General features: G+C 46.2%; 1 long non-coding RNA gene across 1 annotated transcript in view; it reads right to left on the reverse strand.

Annotated features, from left to right (window-relative positions):
- LOC143279568 (uncharacterized) overlaps nt 1-17,253 on the reverse strand; it is a 139,494-nt gene that overhangs the window by 66,408 nt on the left and 55,833 nt on the right. Inside the window, exon 2 of the long non-coding RNA XR_013054903.1 lies at nt 6,334-6,387. This is a non-coding gene — a long non-coding RNA (uncharacterized LOC143279568). The remainder of the gene's footprint in view (nt 1-6,333; nt 6,388-17,253) is intronic.

A 17,253-nucleotide genomic window follows, 5' to 3' on the forward strand; every position in this document is an offset into this window, starting at 1 on the left:
TCAGTTCTTTTTCAGTGCGCCAAGTGCGTGCTGCACACGGTATCTCAAATCATCCCAATGCCTAGACGCTCAGTTTGATTTTTGCAGTCAAGCCCGGTGGAAAGGGCGAGAGCGTGAATCGAACCTGGACACTCACGGACGCGTCTTAACCAATCTGCCACCTTCTTGGCACACAACCATGAGAGACAGAGACTAGGTGTGACTTCCTGCCATGAGAGACAGAGACTGGAGGTGTGACGACCTGTCATGAGAGACAGAGACTGGGTGTGACGACCTGCCAGGAGAGACAGAGACTAGGTGTGACGACCTGCCAGGAGAGACAGAGACTAGGTGTGACGACCTGTCATGAGAGACAGAGACTGGAGGTGTGACGACATGTCATGAGAGACAGAGACTAGGTGTGACGACCTGCCATGAGAGACAGAGACTGGAGGTGACGACATGCCATGAGAGACAGAGACTAGGTGTGACGACCTGCCATGAGAGACAGAGACTGGAGGTGACGACCCAACATGCAGTGGCCCTTCCAGCCCAGGACAGGGGACTCTCAGAGCAGTCAGCAGTATGGGCGAAATAACCGAGTGGTTAAAGCGTTGGACTTTCAATTCGGGGATTCCGGGTTCGAATCTCGGTAACGGCGCCTGGTGGGTAAAGGGTGGAGATTTTTCAAATACGCACGTGAAAGATCCTGCAATCCATGTCTGTGTACGGTGGGTTAATGGAAAGAAGAACATTCCCAGCATGCACACCCCCGGGAACGGAGTGTGGCTGCCTACATGTCGGGGTAAATAAACAAAACGGTCAAACAAGTAACATGTTGCATGTCTGTATGGGTATATGTGTGCGTGACTGAAACCTGATTGAATGACACAGGAAACGAATGGTTTGCCCCCAAACGGCAGCCGTCAGTCGGCTCTTCCCAGGGAAGCAGCCTGTTGTGTAAATGACCTCGTGCTTGTAAAGCGCTTAGAGCTTGGTCTCCGACCGAGGATAGGCGCTATATAAGTATCCACATCAAATCAGATCAAATCAAGTGACCCGATTGATTGATTGGTTGATTGATACCTGGGTAGAGCCGACTGACGGCTGCCACTGGGCGCTTACCATTCGTTTCCTGTCTGATTCAATCATATTTCAGGCACACACACATACACACTCAGACAGACATGTGACATTTTACGTGTATGACCGTTTTGCTTATTTACCCTGCCATGTAGGCAGCCATACTTCGTTTTCGGTGTGTGTGTGTGGGGGGGGGGGGGGGGGGGGGGGGGGGGGGGGGGGGGGGGGGGGGGGGGGCAGGGGGGGTGCATGCTGGGTATGTTCATAACCCACCGAACGCTGACATGGATTACAGATGTTTAACGTGCGTATTTGATCTTCTGCGTGCGTATACACACGAAGAGGATTCAGGCACTAGCAGGTCTGCACATATGTTGACCAGGGAGATCAGAAAAAAACACAACTCCACCCTTTACCCACCAGGCGCCGTCACCGAGATTTAAACCCGGGACCCTCAGATTTAAAGTCCAACGCTTTAACCATCCGTCACCCTGCTGGAGATCCTGTTTGCTTTCAGACCACTTGACACGTTGCTGTTACTGCAGCTGCCGCTAAACATGTCAGTGAGGATGATGCATCGCTAGACATGTCAGTGAGGATGATGCATCGCTAAACATGTCAGTGTAGATGATGCATCACTAAACATGTCGTCAGTGTGGATGATGCATCGCTAAACATGTCAGTGTGGATGATGCATCACTAAACATGTCGTCAGTGTGGATGATGCATCGCTAAACATGTCAGTGTGGATGATGCATCACTAAACATGTCAGTGTGGATGATGCATCGCTAAACATGTCAGTGAGGATGATGCATCACTAAACATGTCGTCAGTGTGGATGATGCATCGCTAAACATGTCAGTGTGGATGATGCATCACTAAACATGTCAGTGTGGATGATGCATCGCTAAACATGTCAGTGTGGATGATGCATCGCTAGACATGTCAGTGTGGATGATGCATCGCTAAACATGTCAGTGTGGATGATGCATCGCTAAACATGTCAGTGTGGATGATGCATCGCTAAACATGTCGTCAGTGTGGATGATGCATCGCTAAACATGTCAGTGAGGATGATGCATCACTAAACATGTCAGTGAGGATGATGCATCGCTAAACATGTCAGTGTGGATGATGCATCGCTAAACATGTCGTCAGTGTGGATGATGCATCGCTAAACATGTCAGTGTGGATGATGCATCACTAAACATGTCAGTGAGGATGATGCATCGCTAAACATGTCAGTGTGGATGATGCATCGCTAAACATGTCGTCAGTGTGGATGATGCATCGCTAAACATGTCAGTGAGGATGATGCATCGCTAAACATGTCGTCAGTGTGGATGATACATCACTAAACATGTCGTCAGTGTGGAGGATGCATCGCTAAACATGTCAGTGAGGATGATGCATCGCTAAACATGTCAGTGTGGATGATGCATCGCTAAACATGTCAGTGAGGATGATGCATCACTAAACATGTCAGTGTGGATGATGCATCACTAAACATGTCAGTGAGGATGATGCATCACTAGACATGTGAGTGTGGATGATGCATCACTAAACATGTCAGTGAGGATGATGCATCGCTAAACATCGCTAAACATGTCAGTGAGGATGATGCATCGCTAAACATGTCAGTGTGGATGATGCATCGCTAAACATGTCAGTGAGGATGATGCATCACTAAACATGTCAGTGAGGATGATGCATCACTAGACATGTCAGTGTGGAGGATGCATCACTAAACATGTCAGTGAGGATGATGCATCGCTAAACATCGCTAAACATGTCAGTGAGGATGATGCATCGCTAAACATGTCAGTGTGGATGATGCATCGCTAAACATGTCGTCAGTGTGGAGGATGCATCGCTAAACATGTCAGTGTGGATGATGCATCGCTAAACATGTCAGTGTGGATGATGCATCGCTAAACATGTCAGTGTGGATGATGCATCGCTAAACATCGCTAAACATGTCAGTGAGGATGATGCATCGCTAAACATGTCAGTGTGGATGATGCATCGCTAAACATGTCAGTGTGGATGATGCATCGCTAAATATGTCAGTGTGGATGATGTATCACTAAACATGTCAGTGTGGATGATGCATCGCTAAACATGTCAGTGTGGATGATGCATCACTAAACATGTCAGTGTGGATGATGCATCGCTAAACATGTCAGTGAGGATGATGCATCACTAAACATGTTAGTGTGGATGATGCATCGCTAAACATGTCAGTGAGGATGATGCATCGCTAAACATGTCAGTGAGGATGATGCATCGCTAAACATGTTAGTGTGGATGATGCATCGCTAGACATGTCAGTGTGGATAATGCATCGCTAAACATGTCGTCAGTGTGGATGATGCATTGCTAAACATGTCAGTGAGGATGATGCATCGCTAAACATGTTAGTGTGGATGATACATCGCTAAACGTGTCGTCAGTGTGGATGATGCATCACTAGACATGTCATAAGTGTGGATGATACATCGCTAAACGTGTCGTCAGTGTGGATGATGCATCACTAAACATGTCGTCAGTGTGGATGATACATCGCTAAACGTGTCGTCAGTGTGGATGATACATCGCTAAACATGTCAGTGTGGATGATGCATCGCTAAACATGTCAGTGAGGATGATGCATCGCTAAAAATGTCAGTGTGGAGGATGCATCGCTAAAAATGTCAGTGTGGAGGATGCATCACTAAACATGTCAGTGTGGAGGATGCATCACTAAACATGTCAGTGAGGATGATGCATCGCTAAACATGTCAGTGTGGAGGATGCATCGCTAAAAATGTCAGTGTGGAGGATGCATCACTAAACATGTCAGTGTGGATGATGCATTGCTTTCGTCGAAAACTTGACTTCGCAACAATAGCAAGAAAAAAATCACCTGCACTGACAGTGTTCCGTTACATAAGCTGCAGTTTCATCTTAGCCTGAGACTTTTTAGATAGAAATGAACCAATTTTCGTTTCTTTCTTCTCCGTTCCGGAAAACACATCTGACATCCCACCGAGACGCTGTGCCGTACAGCAGCGGGAGTCCCCGGAGGAACACGAGGCATCCGCAGCACACCATCTGTTGCTGGGGCCTCAGAGACAGACCATAGACACGTGGGCAGAGGATAGGCATCTTCCTTCCTTACCCACGCGTGGCTCGCCTCTCAGCGAAGTCCCGTCCTCGTGTGATGGACGTGCAGTCATTGCTTCCGGTTTCTTCAATACTGCCTTGTGAGCAAGGTGGAGATGCTTGCTCCTCCTCCTCCTCCTCCTACTGTTACTAACAACAACAACAACAATGGGTATTGATAATGCGCTAATTGACACAGGAGCCCAGAGCGAGGAGATTATCAACCACGATGCTGACTGAGCCATTGTTTGAATCTTTCTTTCTTCGTTTTCTTCTTTTTTGTCCCTTCTTCCACTCTCGTTCTTTTCTGTCAATCTGTCTTTCCTTTGTTCTTGGTTTCTGTCAGTTCGTTTTCATGCATGATCACTGTCATCATTCCTCTCTTCATCCCTGTCTGTTGGTTCGCACTTTTCTTCTTTGTTTATCTGTAAGTCTTTTGATTGTCGTTTCTTTCTTCCTCTTTCTTCTGTTTACTCTCGCGAGGTCAGACTTTCTTTCTTTCTTTACTTTACTCCCACAAGGTCAGACTTTTTTCCTTTTCTTTACTCTGTCAAGGTCAGACTATCTTTCTTTCTTTACTTTACTCCCACAAGGTCAGACTTTTTTCCTTTTCTTTACTCTGTCAAGGACAGACTATCTTTCTTTCTTTACTTTACTCTCTCAAGGTCAGACTATCTTTCTTTCTTTACTTTACCCTGTCAAGGCCAGACTATCTTTCTTTAGTTGACTCTGTCAAGGCCAGACTATCTTCCTTTACTTGACCCTGTCAAGGCCAGGCTATCTTTAGTTTACCCTCTCAAGGCCCGGCTATCTTTCTTTACTTGACCCTGTCAAGGCCAGGCTATCTTTCTTTAGTTTACTCTCTCAAGGCCAGGCTATCTTTCTTTACTTGACCCTGTCAAGGCCAGGCTATCTTTCTTTAGTTTACTCTCTCAAGGCCAGGCTATCTTTCTTTACTTGACCCTGTCAAGGCCAGGCTATCTTTCTTTAGTTTACTCTCTCAAGATCAAACTATCGTTCTTTAGTTTGCCCTCTCAAGGCCAGACTATCTTTCTTTACTTGACCCTGTCAAGGCCAGACTATCTTTCTTTACTTTACTCTCTCAAGGCCAGACTATCTTTCTTTACTTGACCCTCTCAAGGCCAGACTATCTTTCTTTACTTGACCCTGTCAAGGCCAGACTATCTTTCTTTACTTGACCCTGTCAAGGCCAGACTATCTTTCTTTACTTTACTCTCTCAAGGCCAGGCTATCTTTCTTTACTTGACCCTCTCAAGGCCAGCCCATCACGCAGTTTCACCAAGCAGTGAAGGGTTGACCTCTGTCACCACCTGGCCACAAAGCCAGAGCACCGGACAGCGGCAGCACGGCGCCAACGTCACACAGGATCATTCTCACCAAACATTTCAGACGCGCATCCTTTTCCTTCTCTGTCTATGGAGAAACTGAGCGAATAAACAGAACCTTGGCCAGGGCTCTGGTGGCTTATCACAAAGCCGGCGTGTGGGGATAATATGCTTTGGAACCCTCGTGTTCCATCTAAATGGATGGGGGAAAAGGGTGCCCCTTTCGGTATCTTGAGCGAAGTTTTCTGTCAACCTTTGTCATGATCCTTTGAAGGCAGCACTGATTAAAAAAAAGCATAAAAAAAGCAACAGCAACAGCAAAACAGCATGAACAAAAGTATGACATTTGTCTGCTTTGTTATACATGCGTGAGACTAATGGAGCTTTAAAAGTAGAAATACGTCCATAATCCAAAAATGCTCACCAAAAAAACAACAGAAAACAAGAAACAAAAACAAAAAAACAAGAAAAAAACAAACGCCCAGTTTGTGCTAAGCAAGCACACACACAGACACCGACCCCCCCCCCCCCCCCCCCACACACACACACACACTCTCTCTCTCTTTCTCTCCCCTTCTCTCTCTCTGTCACACACACATACACACACACACACACACACACACACACACACAAACATACTCTCTATCTCTCTCCCCCCCTCCCCCCACACACATACACATACAAGCACACACACAAGCGCGCGCGCGCGCGCGCACACACACACACACACACACACACACGCGCACACACACACACACACACACACACACACACACTTACTTCTGCTATGGTACCATCAGTGCAGCCAGCCACGCCAAACAGCAAACCCGTGACCTGGTCAGTGAATAGATGGCAGTGTAACGCCAAGTGTCTGGTCTATTCACAGCAACACGGCACACACACACACACACACACACACACACACACACACACACACACACATACACACACACACACACACACACACACACACACACACACACACACATACATCACATTACACACACACACACACACACACACACACACACACACACACACACACAAATCCCACTAAATGCATGATCTCAGGGGGAAAAAAAAAAAAATTCTTCTTTTTTTTTTTGCAAGCAAGTTTTCTACGCACTTGTTTGCTGCAACATGCTGAAATGGCACTTCGGTTTAGTCCCGTCTTTGGAAAAGAAAGTCGAAAAAACAAAGCAAAAGCAAAAGTAAATTCAAGGTTGGCTTGAACACATACACGTAAACAGGCAACTGACACGGTTACCAGAGAACACAGTGCATTGGATGAAAGTGTCTGTAGCTTTCTTGTCTTCTTCCAGCAATACAGCTGTTTTCTGCATCTTTCTCTGCCTTTCCCTTCTTCTTGTTCTTGGCCTTCTTGTTCGTCGTCTTCTTCTTCCTCCCCCTCCCCCTCCCCGCTACCCTCCCTGTCTCTCTGTGTCTCTGTGTCTGTCTCTGTGTGTCTCTGTGTCTGTCTCTCTGTGTCTCTGTCTCTGTGTCTGTCTCTGTGTGTCTGTCCCTCATTCAGTCTCTTCAGTGTCCTTGTCTTCTGTCTCTGTCCCTTGGGTTTAATTATCGTGGAGGAAAGAGACCTGGACGAGGGAAAGACTGGTCTGAAAGATGAAAGGGACAAAACCGCGACCTGAAGTGATTGAGCGTGGGACCGAAATGACCTCACAGGAAAGAGTCAGGACTGGCCACACGGGAAGGGGGAGGGGAGGGGGTGGGAGGGCTAGAGAGAGGGAGGATGAGGTGACAGACAGCAGAGGAGAGTTAGGAGTTAGGGTTGGTGGGCTGATGACTGGGAGGGAGGGGGGGGGGGGGCATGGGCGAGGCGGAGGTCCATTTCCTGTGGATTTCGATACTGCTGTCTTGTCTCCCTCCCCCTCCTCCCTCCCTCCCCCTTTCCCCTCTTTCCGATACTGCTGTCTTGTCTCCCTCCCTCCCCCTCTCCCCTCTTTCCGATACTGCTGTCTTGTCTCCCTCCCTCCCCCTCTCCCCTCTTTCCGATACTGCTGTCTTGTCTCCCTCCCTCCCCTCCTCCCTCCCCCTTTCCCCTCTTTCCGATACTGCTGTCTTGTCTCCCTCCCTCCTCCCTCCCCCTCTTTCCGATACTGCTGTCTTGTCTCCCTCCCCTCCTCCCTCCCCCTCTCCCTTCTTTCCGATACTGCTGTCTTGTCTCCCTCCCCTCCTCCCTCCCCCTCTCCCCTCTTTCCGATACTGCTGTCTTGTCTCCCTCCCCTCCTCCCTCCCCCTCTTTCCAATACTGCTGTCTTGTCTCCCTCCCTCCCCTCCTCCCTCCCCCTCTCCCCTCTTTCCGATACTGCTGTCTTGTCTCCCTCCCCTCCTCCCTCCCCTCTTTCCGATACTGCTGTCTGTCTCCCTCCCCCTCCTCCCTCCCCCTCTTTCCGATACTGCTGTCTTGTCTCCCTCCCCTCGCCCTCCCCCTTTCCCCTCTTCCGATACTGCTGTCTTGTCTCCCTCCCCTCCTCCCTCCCCCTCTTTCCGATACTGCTGTCTTGTCTCCCTCCCCTCCTCCCTCCCCCTTTTCCCCTCTTTCCGATACTGCTGTCTTGTCTCCCTCCCCTCCTCCCTCCCCCTCTTTCCGATACTGCTGTCTTGTCTCCCTCCCCTCCTCCCTCACTCTTTCCGATACTGCTGTCTTGTCTCCTCCCGCTCCTCCCTCCCCCTCTTTCCGATACTGCTGTCTTGTCTCCCTCCCCCGCATCCCTCCCCTCATTTCCGATACTGCTGTCTTGTCTCCCTCCCCTCCTCCCTCCCCCTTTCCCATCTTTCCGATACTGCTGGTTCATGTCTCCCTCCCCTCCTCCCTCCCCCTCTTTCGATAACTGCTGTCTTGTCTCCCCCCCTCCTCCCTCCCCCTCCATCCCCCTCTTTCCGATACTGCTTGTCCTTGTCTCCCTCCCCTCCTCCCTCCCCCTCTTTCCGATACTGCTGTCTTGTCTCCCTCCCCCTCCTCCCTCCCCCTTTCCCCTCTTTCCGATACTGCTGTCTTGTCTCCCTCCCCTCCTCCCTCCCCCTCTTTCCGATACTGCTGTCTTGTCTCCCTCCCCTCCTCCCTCCCCCTCTTTCCGATACTGCTGTCTTGTCTCCCTCCCCTCCTCCCTCCACCTCTTTCCGATACTGCTGTCTTGTCTCCCTCCCTCCCCTCCTCCCTCCCCCTCTTTCCGATACTGCTGTCTTGTCTCCCTCCCTCCCCTCCTCCCTCCCCCTCTTTCCGATACTGCTGTCTTGTCTCCCTCCCTCCCCTCCTCCCTCCCCCTCTTTCCGATACTGCTGTCTTGTCTCCCTCCCCCTCCTCCCTTCCCCTCCTCCCTCCCTTCCCCTCTCCCCTCTTTCCGATACTGCTCTTGTCCCGCCCCGCCCCCTCCTGCACAGTCCCCCCTTCATTCCCCTCCTCCCTCCCCCTCCCCCTCTTCCCTCTTTCCGATACTGCTGTCTTGTCTCCCCCCCCCTCCTCCCTTCCCCTCCTCCCTGCCTTCCCCTCTCCGCTCTTTCCGATACTGCTCTTGTCCCGCCCCGCCCCCTCCTGCACAGTCCCCCCTTCCTTCCCCTTCTCCCCTCTTTCCGATATACCTCTCTCCTCACTCCCCGTGTTTAAATCAAGTTTGTCATACTCAGGCGGTTTATTGTGAAATAATATATCAGCCATTCTCAGTGTCCAAACTAGTCTTAATGTATTCATAAAAAAAACCCGTTCCATTCAGAACAAATGAAAAAATTTGCAAATACGATGTCTTAACCTTTCCACTCTCACACTCTGTGTGTCTGCCTGTCCGTTTCTGTGTCTGTCTGTCTGTGTGTTCTCGCTCTCTCATTCTGTCTCTCTCTGTGTCTCTGTCTCTCTCTCTCCCTCTCTTCTTTCTTCTTCTCTTTCTGATCTAAGAATTATTTGTGCATGTACTTATGTTGTTGTTATTGTTGTTTTTCTCTTTTTTTTTACTTCTTCTTTTTTTGCGCCATAATTTGAAATTTATTCATTTAATGTTATGCTTTTGTATTGAGTATTTTCATGAGGGCAGGATGAAAAAAGCCATGTGTGCTTATTCCTTTTTCCCCTCAATAAAAAAAGGTTCGTTCGCTAGTTCCTCCACGGCAGGCAGTTGAAATTGGTTCCAGGTATGTTGTTTTCCACTTTGATCGAAAAGGAACAGTGGTTCCAGGTATGTTGTTTTCCACTTTGATCGAAAAGGAACAGTGGTTCCAGGTATGTTGTTTTCCACTTTGATCGAAAAGGAACATTGGTTCCAGGTATGTTGTTTTCCACTTTGATCGAAAAGGAACAGTGGTTCCAGGTATGTTGTTTTCCACTTTGATCGAAAAGGAACATTGGTTCCAGGTATGTTGTTTTCCACTTTGATCGAAAAGGAACATTGGTTCCAGGTATGTTGATTTCCACTTTGATCGAAAAGGAACATTGGTTCCAGGTATGTTGTTTTACACTTTGATCGAAAAGGAACATTGGTTCCAGGTATGTTGATTTTCCACTTTGATCGAAAAGGAACATTAGTTCCAGGTATGTTGTTTTACACTTTGATCGAAAAGGAACATTGGTTCCAGGTATGTTGATTTCCACTTTGATCGAAAAGGAACATTAGTTCCAGGTATGTTGTTTTCCACTTTGATCGAAAAGGAACATTAGTTCCAGGTATGTTGTTTTCCACTTTGATCGAAAAGGAACATTAGTTCCAGGTATGTTGTTTTACACTTTGATCGAAAAGGAACATTAGTTCCAGGTATGCTGTTTTCCACTTTGATCGAAAAGGAACAGTGGTTCTAGGTATGTTGTTTTCCACTTTGATCGAAAAGGAACAGTGGTTCCAGGTATGTTGTTTTCCACTTTGATCGAAAAGGAAAAGTGGTTCCAGGTATGTTGTTTTCCACTTTGATCGAAAAGGAACATTGGTTCTAGGTATGTTGTTTTCCACTTTGATCGAAAAGGAACATTGGTTCTAGATATGCTGTTTTCCACTTTGATCGAAAAGGAACATTAGTTCCAGGTATGTTGTTTTCCACTTTGATCGAAGAGGAACAGTGGTTCTAGGTATGCTGTTTTCCACTTTGATCGAAAAGGAACATTGGTTCCAGGTATGTTGTTTTCCACTTTGATCGAAAAGGAACATTGGTTCCAGGTATGTTGTTTTCCACTTTGATCGAAAAGGAACATCGGTTCCAGGTATGTTGTTTTCCACTTTGATCGAAAAGGAACATTAGTTCCAGGTATGTTGTTTTCCACTTTGATCGAAAAGGAACATTGGTTCCAGGTATGTTGTTTTCCACTTTGATCGAAAAGGAACATTAGTTCCAGGTATGTTGTTTTCCACTTTGATCGAAAAGGAACATTGGTTCCAGGTATGTTGTTTTCCACTTTGATCGAAAAGGAACATTAGTTCCAGGTATGTTGTTTTCAACTTTGATCGAAAAGGAACATTGGTTCCAGGTATGTTGTTTTCCACTTTGATCGAAAAGGAACAGTGGTTCTAGGTATGCTGTTTTCCACTTTGATCGAAAAGGAACAGTGGTTCTAGGTATGCTGTTTTCCACTTTGATCGAAAAGGAACATTAGTTCCAGGTATGTTGTTTTCCACTTTGATCGAAAAGGAACAGTGGTTCTAGGTATGCTGTTTTCCACTTTGATCGAAAAGGAACAGTGGTTCTAGGTATGCTGTTTTCCACTTTGATCGAAAAGGAACATTAGTTCCAGGTATGTTGTTTTCCACTTTGATCGAAAAGGAACATTGGTTCCAGGTATGTTGTTTTCCACTTTGATCGAAAAGGAACATTAGTTCCAGGTATGTTGTTTTCCACTTTGATCGAAAAGGAACATTGGTTCCAGGTATGTTGTTTTCCACTTTGATCGAAAAGGAACATTAGTTCCAGGTATGTTGTTTTCCACTTTGATCGAAAAGGAACATTGGTTCTAGGTATGCTGTTTTCCACTTTGATCGAAAAGGAACAGTGGTTCTAGGTATGCTGTTTTCCACTTTGATCGAAAAGGAACAGTGGTTCTAGGTATGCTGTTTTCCACTTTGATCGAAAAGGAACAGTGGTTCCAGGTATGTTGTTTTCCACTTTGATCGAAAAGGAACATTGGTTCCAGGTATGTTGTTTTCCACTTTGATCGAAAAGGAACATTGGTTCCAGGTATGTTGTTTTCCACTTTGATCGAAAAGGAACAGGAATAGAAATAGGAGGCACAGAGAGAGACAGAGACAGAGATTATAGACCCAAAGATCCAAAATCTTTATAACTCAATGAGAAAGATTTCAGGCACTTCTGGTCCTCCAATCTGTCCCTGTGACAACAACGATAACAACATGACAATACTACTACTGCTGCTGCTACTACTACAACTGCTGCTGCTGCTACTACTACTACTACTACTACTACTACTACTACTACTCTTGCTAACAATAACAACAATAATAACATTATCATTATTTCCATCATCATTATCATAATCATCATCATCACAAGGATCACCATCATCATTATTACGAGTCATCATAATTGTAACAAGAGAGGCAAGGCCTTCAAGACTCACTTGTGATACACTTAAAAAAAAAAAAATCCAAGCTTTTTATGTATTGAGTATAATTTCAAAATGTAATGATTAAGATGAGAAAGATCAGTTTAAAGCAAATTAAGTCCCCTAGCATTAATTACAGAGTAATTTCCCTTTTTTACTATCTGCACCAAAACGTTTGCAAAATAAATAAAACTTCCATGCTTAGCAAAAGAAGTTCCTGTTTGAACAAAAAATGATAATAATGACTGCTCTTGTTGTTCGGTCAGAATATCAGATCAAAGTGCCATGTTTAGAGAATACAAAAAATATAAATATAACAGTAAGTGCAGTTTGCATATAATTAGGCTTCATTTTTTATTTTTTTGTGCCCATCCCAGAGGTGCAATATTGTTTTAAACAAGACGACTGGAAAGAACTGAATTTTTCCTATTTTTATGCCTAATTTGGTGTCAACTGACAAAGTATCTGCAGAGAAAATGTCAATGTTAAAGTTTACCATGGACACACAGACACACACACACAACCGAACACCGGGTTAAAACATAGACTCACTTTGTTTAAACAAGTGAGTCAAAAAGTAATAAAAAGAAACATACACATGTGAATTTAAGAAATGTTCATTCATTCATTCATTCTCCATCTCTCACAGAGAAAGTGGAGAGGTGGGCAAACACACATGGGAAACACAATGTCTTGTGCAAGTAAATTGACTAATTCATTGTGACCTTTTTATGACGTTTTCTTTTTCAGATTCTAGAAACAAACTCAAGCGAAATTGATTTGAAGAGAGAGAGAGAGAGAGAGAGAGAGAGAGAGAGAGAGAACAGGTGGCTCGAAAAGGCCATGGCCCCTCATGAAGGGCTATGTGAATAATGAACACAAAATGCTGATCTGGACAGACAATGAAAACATTAATATGGCTCTGCTATTTCTCCGTCTGTAAGTCTTATAAAGAAACAAGGAGCATAGCTTATAACAGAGAGAGACAGACAGACAGACAGACAGACAGAGAGAGAAGACAAGACATGCTTTTTTCGAGCCTAACAGATATATTATTATTACTATTATTATAACTACTATTACTATATTCACCTAACACAGAAAAGGTGAGAAGTGTTCATACGGACACCACAAACAAGGGCAGCAATTAGATCCTTCAGGGGACGCAACTTAGCACTTCCCACCAGCTTGCCCTTTGGCAAAATGCAAGGCGTTGAGAACCAAACATTATCTCAGTTTGTGTTACAAAATGCGGATTTTGTCAATTCTGTTCATTCACATAAAAAGAACATACTTTGCAAGGATGAAAAAACGAAGTTTGGAAAAAAAAACGTTCTCTGAGAAAACAAAACAGAAATCTCTCTCTCGGCCTCTCTTGAGAAGATTCCACAACTGCAATAAATATGCGTTTGTTCCGCCAGCGATTTTGTAACGTTACAGTTAGCAGTGAAGGTGAACACCAGATCTTTTCCTTGTCAATACTCACGACAATGACAAAGTTAACATTCTGTCGGACTTTCATTCTCTGACATTGAAATGTATTACAGACAACAGCAACCGACGATGTCTCTTCTGGCCATAAACAAATAAAGGAATTAATGAATTGTATGAATGAATGAATAGATAAACTATTACTCGCGATGTTTGTATTCTGTGCGCAGAAGAAAATGGATTGAATTATAGCATCGGATCCTCGGGAAGAAATTAAAAAAAAAACAAAAAAAAAAAAAAAAACCCATACAAGTGAAACAAAACAAAACAAAACAATGGGTGCATGTTTCGTTAATGTTCCAGTGCAAAAGGGGTGTGAATCTGTGACTCTCCCCTTTCCCTCTCTCCCTCCACCTCCCTCCCTCTGTCTGTCTGTCTGTCTCGCGGTCTCTCCCCCCCCCCCCTCCTCTTTCTCTGCCCGCCCCCTCTGTCACCCCCCACCCCCTCTCTATTCCAGCGATACAGAAACCAGACACCCCGAGCAGTATTCTGTCTAAGGTATTTGTTCTGGAATGGAATTGAAATTATCTTTTCTTTCCCTATATTTCATTTATTTCATTTATTTATCTATTCTTCTTCTTCCTCGTTTGTGGGCTGCAACTCCCACGTTCACTCGTGTGTATACCAGTAGGTTTTTAGGTGTATGACCATTTTTACCCCGCCATGTAGGCAGCCATACTCCGTTTTCGTGGGTGCGCATGCTGGGTGTGTTCTTGTTTCCATTACCCACCGAACGCTGACATAGATTACAGGATCGTTAGTTTGCGTATTTGATCTTCGGCTTGCGTATACACACGAAGGGGGACTGGCAGGTCTGCACATAATTATGTTGACCTGGGAGAGAGGGAAAAATTCATCTCCACCCTTTACCCACCAGGCGCCGTTACGGAGTGTTGATCTATCTATTCATTTCTCTGTTTTATTTATGTTTATTGTTTACTATTTTCATTTATCAATCATGATGTCGCTTACCAATTCATTTGTTTATTTTGCGTCATTCTATTGTTTTCCTCCCCTCCCTCCTCCCTCTGTCATTTTATCTCTGGGAGTCGCCTCCCCTCTCTCCCTTTCCCCGTCATCTCCCCATCTGTCGTTGTGTGTGTGTGTGTGTGTGTGTGTGTGTGTGTGTGTGTGTGTGTGTGTGTGACTCTGTGTGTGTGTGTGACTCTGTGTGTGTGTGAATCTGTGTGTGTGTGTGTGTGTGTGTGTCTCTGTGTGTGTGTGTGACTCTGTGTGTGTGTCTCTGTGTGTGTGTGTGTGTGTGTGTGTGTGTGTGTGTGTGTGTGTGTGTGACTGTGTGTGTGTGTGTGTGCGTGCGTGCGTGTGTGTGTGCGTGTGTGTGTGTGTGACTGTGTGTGTGTGTGTGATTCTGTGTGTGTGTGTGATTCTGTGTGTGTGTGTGTGTGTGTGATTCTGTGTGTGTGTGTGTGATTCTGTGTGTGTGTGTGTGTGTGTGTGTGTGTGGGTGTGTGTGACTGTGTGTGTGTGTGTGTGACTGTGTGTGTGTGTGCGTGTGTGTGTGTGTGTGTGTGTGTGTGTGTGTGGGTGTGTGCGCGCGCGTGTGTGTGTGTGCGTGTGTGACTCTGTGTGTGCGTGTGTGTGTGTGTGTGTGTGTGTGTGTGTGTGTGTGACTGTGTGTGTGACTGTGTGTGTGTGTGTGTGCGTGTGTGTGTGTGTGTGTGTGTGTGTGTGTGGGTGTGTGCGCGCGCGTGTGTGTGTGTGCGTGTGTGACTCTGTGTGTGCGTGTGTGTGTGTGTATGTGTGTGTGTGTGTGTGTGTGTGTGTGTGCGTGTGTGTGTGTGTATGTGTGTGTGTGTGTGTGACTCTGTGTGTGTGTGACTCTGTGTGTGTGTGCGTGTGTGACTCTGTGTGTGTGTGTGTGTGTGTGTGTGTGTGTGTGTGCGTGTGTGTGTGTGTGTGTGTGTGTGTGTGACTGTGTGTGTGTGTGACTCTGTGTGTGTGTGCGTGTGTGACTGTGTGTGTGTGTGTGTGTTTCTCTCAAATCTCCGGGAAAGGTACAAGCAGCACCGAGAGAACTAGCGACACTTGGTTTAGATCTGTGCTGGCTTACACCTCATTTACGTGTGTGTATTTGTTGTCTGTCGGTCTGTCTGTCTGTCTGTCTCACCTCCCTCTCTCTCCCTCTCTCATCATTAGTGTCCTCCTTTGCTTCTCTGAGACGTAAAAACATTAGCCTGAAACTCTCTCTCTATCTCTTTCGGTGATTCTCTCTCCGATAATTATCATTCCCCTTTCCCCGCCCAGTTCTCTTCCAACCCTCCCCCCTCCCCCCCCCCCCCCCCCCCCACACACACACATACCTCCCTATCTGTCTGACCCGCTTCCCCTTTCTTATTTTACTCCCCGGAGGAATTCTGATCACTGTAGTGTCACCTATAGTGACGATTGCAGACATCTGGTTACTTAAAGTATTCATTCACACGTTTTGAATGTTATCATTTAAAATGAATAAGTAAACACATATTGTATTCTATAACACGTTCACCCCATTTGCATTCAAACGCTGAGATGTCTACGATCACTATGCACTTTATTCTCTCTCTCTTTCTTTCTTTCTTTCTTTCTCTTTCTTTCATTATTCTGGGATTTTTTTTATCTCGGCTCAAGAGCCCAAGAAAGCCAATGGTGTCAGAAAACACAAAGCGACATGGCTTTAACCAAATGTCTATCTAATAACATTCATTAAAAAAAAAAAATCGCTACTTTATCTTTAAATAAGATGAATCCCTTATCTATATGGCAAGACTGAGATCAAAGACATTGTTGATAAAATGATGACATTTTCTGTGGATGCCACGAAACATTCACGACTTGAACGCGACAGAGAGAGAGACAGACAGACAGACAGACAGACAGACAGACAGACAGACAAAGACAGAGACAGACACAGAAAGAGAGAGACAGAGACAGCTATGGAGATAGAGACAGAGACAGAGGGAGAGAGAGAGAGAGACGGAGAAACAGAGACAGAGACTAACAGGAAGACAGAAACAGAGAGACTGGGACATAGAGACAAAGGAAAAGACAGAGAGACAGAGACTGACAGAAAGACAGAAACAAGAGAGAGAGGCATGCACAGAGAGAGAGAGGGGGGGGGAGCAAAAAGTGAGACAGAGATAGAGACAGAGAGACAGAAATCACACTTTGGGTGGCTTCACTTCATACGTCGAAGACGCCACCAGGCAGGAGGACGGTCATGGCTGCTGGGTGCTTCACGCCAACTGTCAGAGACATCAGGGGGAAGGAACGGACTGCAGGACACGACTGGATGGGGGGGCGGAGGTGGGGGGGCGCAGGGGAGAGGAGAGAGAGTGTTGTAGCAGCAGGGATGAAGAGGCTGGAGGGGACGGGGGATGGGGGGGGGGGGGGGGGGGGGGGGAAGACGACTCTCACCTTGCCTTTCTCTCTCTCTCCTTCTCTGGGCATGGCATTAACGTAATCTAGATAGAGTCCCTGGGGGAGACAATCTGTTTCATCATGGTCACACACTGGCATTTGGGCGGGGTGGGGGGTGGGGAGGAGGGGGCTGGTCAGGGTCGGGGAAGGATTGGGGGGAGGGGAAGGAGAGGAGGGAGTGGGGGAGAAGGAAGGAGGAGGGGTATCAGAAGAGGGGGAGGTGGAAAGAAGGGGTCGTA

The sequence above is a fragment of the Babylonia areolata genome, chromosome 2 (assembly GCF_041734735.1).
Source record: "Babylonia areolata isolate BAREFJ2019XMU chromosome 2, ASM4173473v1, whole genome shotgun sequence".
Classification (NCBI taxonomy): Eukaryota; Metazoa; Mollusca; class Gastropoda; order Neogastropoda; family Buccinidae; genus Babylonia; species Babylonia areolata.